At 42.4% G+C, this 5,990-nt stretch overlaps 1 pseudogene; it reads right to left on the bottom strand.

Annotated features, from left to right (window-relative positions):
- Positions 1–4,917: 4,917 nt before the first annotated feature.
- LOC141130805 (U2 spliceosomal RNA) lies at positions 4,918–5,022 on the bottom strand (annotated as a pseudogene).
- Positions 5,023–5,990: the final 968 nt, after the last annotated feature.

Here is a 5,990-nt window from a genome sequence, read left to right as displayed (position 1 = left end):
TATTATTTCAGATTTCCGAATTTTCGAATTTACAAATTTACGAATTCACTAATTTACGAATGTACGAATGTACATTCGTAAATTGCGAATGTACGAATGCCCGAATTTACGAATGTCCAACTTTATCGAATTTACGAATATTCGGAAAAAATTTGTTAAACGGGTTTTCGTTAATTCGGATATTCCCGAATTAACGAATTTGTCGAAATTCGTTAAAAAACGAATTCGGAACGAAACGAATTGCACATGCCTAGCAAGTGGGCTTAGCACCATATAGCAATATGGTGTGACCAAATCCCCATATTTTTTGATAATATTTTTTGAAATTGTCTAGGTGTTTTAAACTAGTCCTGCTGGAGGTAAATGTCTTATAGAAGAGTGTATTGCTCTCATGGTTCAGAGAAGCAGGATCTCCCAATCTATGGATAGTGTAGGACCCACTAATCATGGGGTACTTTGTCGCAGTAAGTGGGCTTAGCACCATATAGCAAAATGGTGTGACCGAATTCCCATATTTTTTGATAATATTTTTTGAAATTGACTAGGTGTTTTAAACTAGCTCTGCTGGAGGTAAATGTCTTTTTTGCATGTGTGTGCTGTAATATTTTGCTCTTCTTGAATACTAGGGTACTGGTACCAGGCTGCCTTTGGTGGGGAATTTCTTTGACGGCTAGTCATACTGATAAGACTTGTCTAGGAGCCTAGCTTTTAATTAATTTACTGTGTAATTAGATCACTGTTATCTGTTAATTGGAATGCTGTTTGAAGTTTGCATTGGTAATGTGGTGGCTGCCTCTATTTTTGAAGTGTATAAAAACCTGTATTTCTGTTCAATAAACAGTCATTCCTTTGGTTTTTACCTCAATATCTTGTGTGTGTACACTGCTTCGGGTAAAGGGCTGGTATTAGCTATTGGTCTGCTGGAAGGGTTTGGAGGGAGGAGGCACTGTAGGGTGCCAGGCGGTCTTATGATAAAAATGACCTCATTAAAAACTTTCTGTCGCATTTTCTAATATGAAAAGAACTATGTTGGAATATGTATTCCCCGTTTTCTTTGTACTCATATTGAACGTCTTAATAAAAACAACTGAACAAGAAAAAATAAAAAAAGTTTACTTTCATTTTCATGCTAAACAAAAAAAAACCTTTGAAACTTGCAATACATGCTGTACTCCAGCGTTGAGTGCATTTGATGATGCTATTATCCTCCCTTATATTCATCTAGCTAAACATCCATGTTTCTTTAACATTCTAGAAAACAAATAAAGGGAGTTATAGTAAGTTACAACTCCGATTAATATATATATACAGTACATTACATTATATTATATTATCATTACATTTATGGCTTCTTGGGGTAATCAGAACTAGGGTTCTGGCTCCACCCGCCCAAGTAGTCTGTGTGTGGCTATAAGGAAGTAGCCAGAGTGGGGTACATGTCTGCATAATGCTGTCTGGGATAGGGCAGTCAGAGGCTCGAGCCTGAGAGATGAACATTTTGTATTGATGATGAAAACCCCTTGCAAGGGAAGCTGATTGCTGAACTTCTTTTTTTGCCCTTCTTTTTCAATAAAAGTGGGCAAATAAATCCCTGAAATTGCATATTTGGCGTGACAAACCCAAGTTGTCAATATATATATATATATATATATATATATATATATATATATATATATATACACAGTATCTCACAAAAGTGAGTACACCCCTCACAATTCCTTTAGGTCATATTCCTTCTCTATAAATCTCAACCTTAAAGTGGAAGCCTTCTGCAGGAAATCATCATACTTCTTGCAATTCCTGCTAAACTATAGAAATTGGCTAACAGGGACAGACCTTAGCCAAGCCATGTGGTGACAACTCTTAATGCTAATAAACCCGTTCCTATTAGTCTCCTTAAAGAAGGTAGAAGTAGCAATATTTCCCTCTGTCACCTTAATCCTTAGATCCAAAAAATAGATCTCATTCCTACTGGATTCATGCTGGAGTAATATACCCCTATTGTTGGCATTCAATGTAGCCATAAACTCATCCAATGAGCACTGGTCACCATCCCATTTTAGGAGGATGTCATCTATGTACCTTTTCCAGAGAATCGACTCTGGTCTAGGTCTTGCATAGATGATGTCCTCCTCCCAATTGGCCATAAACAAATTGGCCATACTGGGCACAAACTTGACGCCCATGGCCATCCCTCTATCCTGCAAATAAAAGGAACCAAACCAAAAATAATTACGTCCCATGGCAAAGTCTAGAAGCGATAGTACAAACTTACTTTGGGATTCAACCAAATTGTCTGATTCTACAGAAAAAAGGAGAGAATCGCCCTGGGACTTTAAGTGAGGTGGGAGAGATTCGGCCACAAACATAATAGTGTAATAAAATCATTTTAATAATTACAAAATGCTGTATAACCAAATGGGAATAGCAATGAGTGTGCATTACCTGGCATAGTGGCCAGGTTATCAGCAAAAGCAAAAAACAAAACAACAGTCATTACACTCAATACATAACCATAAAACAACAATGCAATACATGATAAGTTGCTACATCAGTTGGTCACCGTACACAGTGGGAAATGGATAATTTATACATACATGAATAGAGTAATGTGTGAGTGATAATACCCACAACACAACAACAACCCAGCAATGAAAAGCATATAAAGAGCATCGATGGTGCCCTACGCTTTTCGCGAGTCTCTGCTCGCTCTTCAGAGGCAGATGCATCAGTATAATATCACTCCACTGGGTTGGGTCACCGAACGTAGATGCCAAGACGGTCATGAGGGGAAGTCCAGCTCGGGAGCTGAGGGGGCCCAGCGAACGGAAACCACAATGAGGAGAATCCAGATGCATGGCAAGGACTGCGTGAGGCATGCGATAAGGGATGTGCGATGTAGCCCAAAAAGTATCTAAAAAATGTAATGGGATGTATGTAGAGATATATAGGTCTCAAACATATACATATATGTATATAAGGGGTGAGCTGGTCTGAACAGTAACGTGAAAACCCAAAAGGATTGGCGAGGGGTGTGGGTAGGGAGGCTAGGGGGTAGACAAAAAAAAAAAAAAAAATTATAATTAAACTGAGAATAATAGATAAAAAGGATAATAAGAGTATAGGAATGGGCAATGAAAAATGAACAAACTCTCTATAGTGTGAGGGATAAATATAATGGATGTAGATAGTAGAATAATACCTGAGGGGAATTAAAAAACCCCCAAACTGAACGGTGCACTCCCGGACCTATGACCATCACGTCAGACCAGTGGAGATCGAATGCGAACCGCAGCCATGCCATGCCCCCAGATGAACCCACGGTGGATCCATACGCTCCGCCCCCAGCGTCATGTACGGAGGCGACGGACTGGCGTCAGAGACGTCAGCCGTCTAGGGAGGCATGTGCAGCGCAGACACCATCCCTGCCTCCGGGATGTTCCACACAGCCCACAACTGGAGTAAAAGGTCTTGCATAGATGATGTCCTCCTCCCAATTGGCCATAAACAAATTGGCCATACTGGGCACAAACTTGACGTCCATGGCCACCCCTCTATCCTGCAAATAAAAGGAACCAAACCAAAAATAATTATGTCCCATGGCAAAGTCTAGAAGCGATAGTACAAACTTACTTTGGGATTCAACCAAATTGTCTTATTCTAAGTAGTGCCTGACCATCCCCCAACCATGCTGATGGGACATAATTGTATAGAGGGACGATATGTCCACAGTGGCTAGGATATGACTATCCTTCCACTCCACCGTCTTGAGAATATTAATTACCTGCATTGAATCTCTCAAAAATAATGGAGTCTTAGTAACCAGCAGTTGTAGGAAGTTTTGTTTTTTTTATATTGAAAGCCTATGGCGTGCAAAACACACCCCAAAAACTTCACCCGGTGCATAAAAAATGTGCACACACATAAAGAGTGCTCACAAAAAAGTGCCACGGGTACACAGACGTGCCAATTCCCTGATCCCCCGGGGCGTTAGGCTCCAGACGGGGACAAAGGTACTTACAATGGTCTGTCTGGCCGAAACCAGACAGACCCCGTTCTCTGGAGGGCCTGCCGAAACAGGACCCACCCAAGTACTAGGTGGGGCTCCCCCGAAGGGAGACCCCATGAGAGAGGGCGAACTAAGCCAAAAGGCCATGTCCACCCCTTCCCAAGACTTTCAGGGCTGGCCCGAGGACCCGCATCCTTACTCATCGTGCAAAACGTGAAAAAACAAGACGTGACAAACAAACATAGGTTTCAAATAAATAAAAAAGTGGGGGAAGGGATAGTGAAGAGGAGAGTGAAGAAGTGGCCATTGTGTAAAACAATGACCAGGCCCTCCGGCCAGGAATAAAAAATTCCTCTGGTCCTAGCCAAAAGGCCCGGCTCAAGAGGCAGGTGCAAAAAAAGCGTGTTATGGTGCAGTGGCCATGGTGCCTCAAATCAAAGTGTCTGCCACACACAGTGATTTTATGGCACCCCTGGACTGCCACTCCAGGGGCACTACTCCATAGGCTTTCAAGTTCAACCCCGACCCACAGCCCAGACCACAGCAGCCCCCACCACAGGCAGAAAGGCATGGAGATCCAGAAGCTTGGTGAGAGCCCTTTACCATCAGGCTCCACCGTCGCTCCCATCACTCCTACCTAATTACATTCAGGAAGTACTAGCCACTCCCCCCCCTCAAAGGGGCAGTAAGCGTTCTCTCCTGAATAACTGTCCGTAGCTAGAGCTACCACAATCCAGGCCAGAAGGCCAGGGACCCGACCCTCCGGCCAGACCAAAATGCAGCACCCATCCCTACCAGGAGCACCCTTCCAGACGGCTCAGACTCAACCATTGGCCGGTCCCCAGTATACTGTCGGGCAACTCGGCATAGTCCCTGCTGAGTATCGCCTTTCCAGGTACTATGACACCATTGGATTTGCTGGCCCTCCCCAACGAGAGTGACACAGCGCCTCCTCTGGAAACTGATAAGAACAGATACTACACTTGATCTTAGCCAAAAGGCCGAGAAGCTGTTGTAGGAAGTGATCAATATATTTGCCCACCTGAGAAGTAACCAAATTAAAAGCACTTATAATTGGCCTTCCCGGAGGGTGCACAGAGTCTTAATGCACCTTAGGGAGATAGTAAATCACAGGTACCAGGGGGCAGCTGGAACTAAGAAAGACTTCTCCTTCTTAGACAATATCTTCTCCTGACAACCCTCCTCCACCAAGGGTATAAGTTCCTTGTTAAATTTGGTCATAGGGTTACCAGCGAGAGGGATGTAAGTGTTCCGATCAGATAGTAATATGGACATCTCCTATTTATAGGCCTCAGAGTCCAGAATCACTATGTCCCCCCTGTCCCCCATTCGCAGGATGCACCACTATGTCCTTACCCTCTCTCAAAAGATTAAGACCCTTTTTAAACATAAAATCACGCCTATTCCTCTTAATCTGAAGTTGCTTCAAATCCCTTGTGACTACATCCTTAAATACTGAAATTTAGGGTGCCAAATTACCTGGCAGGTTAAGAACTGAGGCATTAGTCAGGGAGGTATTTCTAACTCCTGAGGTGGCAATATTGTTAGTTTGAAAGTGATTGGTAATCAAATATCACTTGATATTCATCTTTCAAACAAACTTCTGAAAATCTATAAAAGTCTCAAATTTATTGAGTGAACGTGGAGGGATAAATTTGAGACCATGATTCAATACATATTTTTCTTCACTTCAGATAATGGCGGTACTCAAATTAAAAAGGCATGAGTCCTTTAGACCCGCCTTCTTTTTTGCGAAGACCCGCCTCCTCCCTCGGGAGCCTCTTTTTGATCTATTAACCTTTTTGCATTTGGAAATTATTTGTTTAGACAACACACACCATTTGAAGCAATATGTACAAGAAAGGACCCTCAAACACACTTAATATCAGACATGTATTCCATTCTGTTCTCTGACCACAATCCCAAATCCAACATAGCTCTATGGATATGTTGGATTTGG

Source organism: Aquarana catesbeiana, linkage group LG02 (assembly GCF_042186555.1).
Source record: "Aquarana catesbeiana isolate 2022-GZ linkage group LG02, ASM4218655v1, whole genome shotgun sequence".
Taxonomy (NCBI): Eukaryota; Metazoa; Chordata; class Amphibia; order Anura; family Ranidae; genus Aquarana; species Aquarana catesbeiana.
The sequence above is the reverse complement of the archived record's forward strand: the minus strand, read 5'-3'. Positions and strand labels throughout refer to the sequence as shown.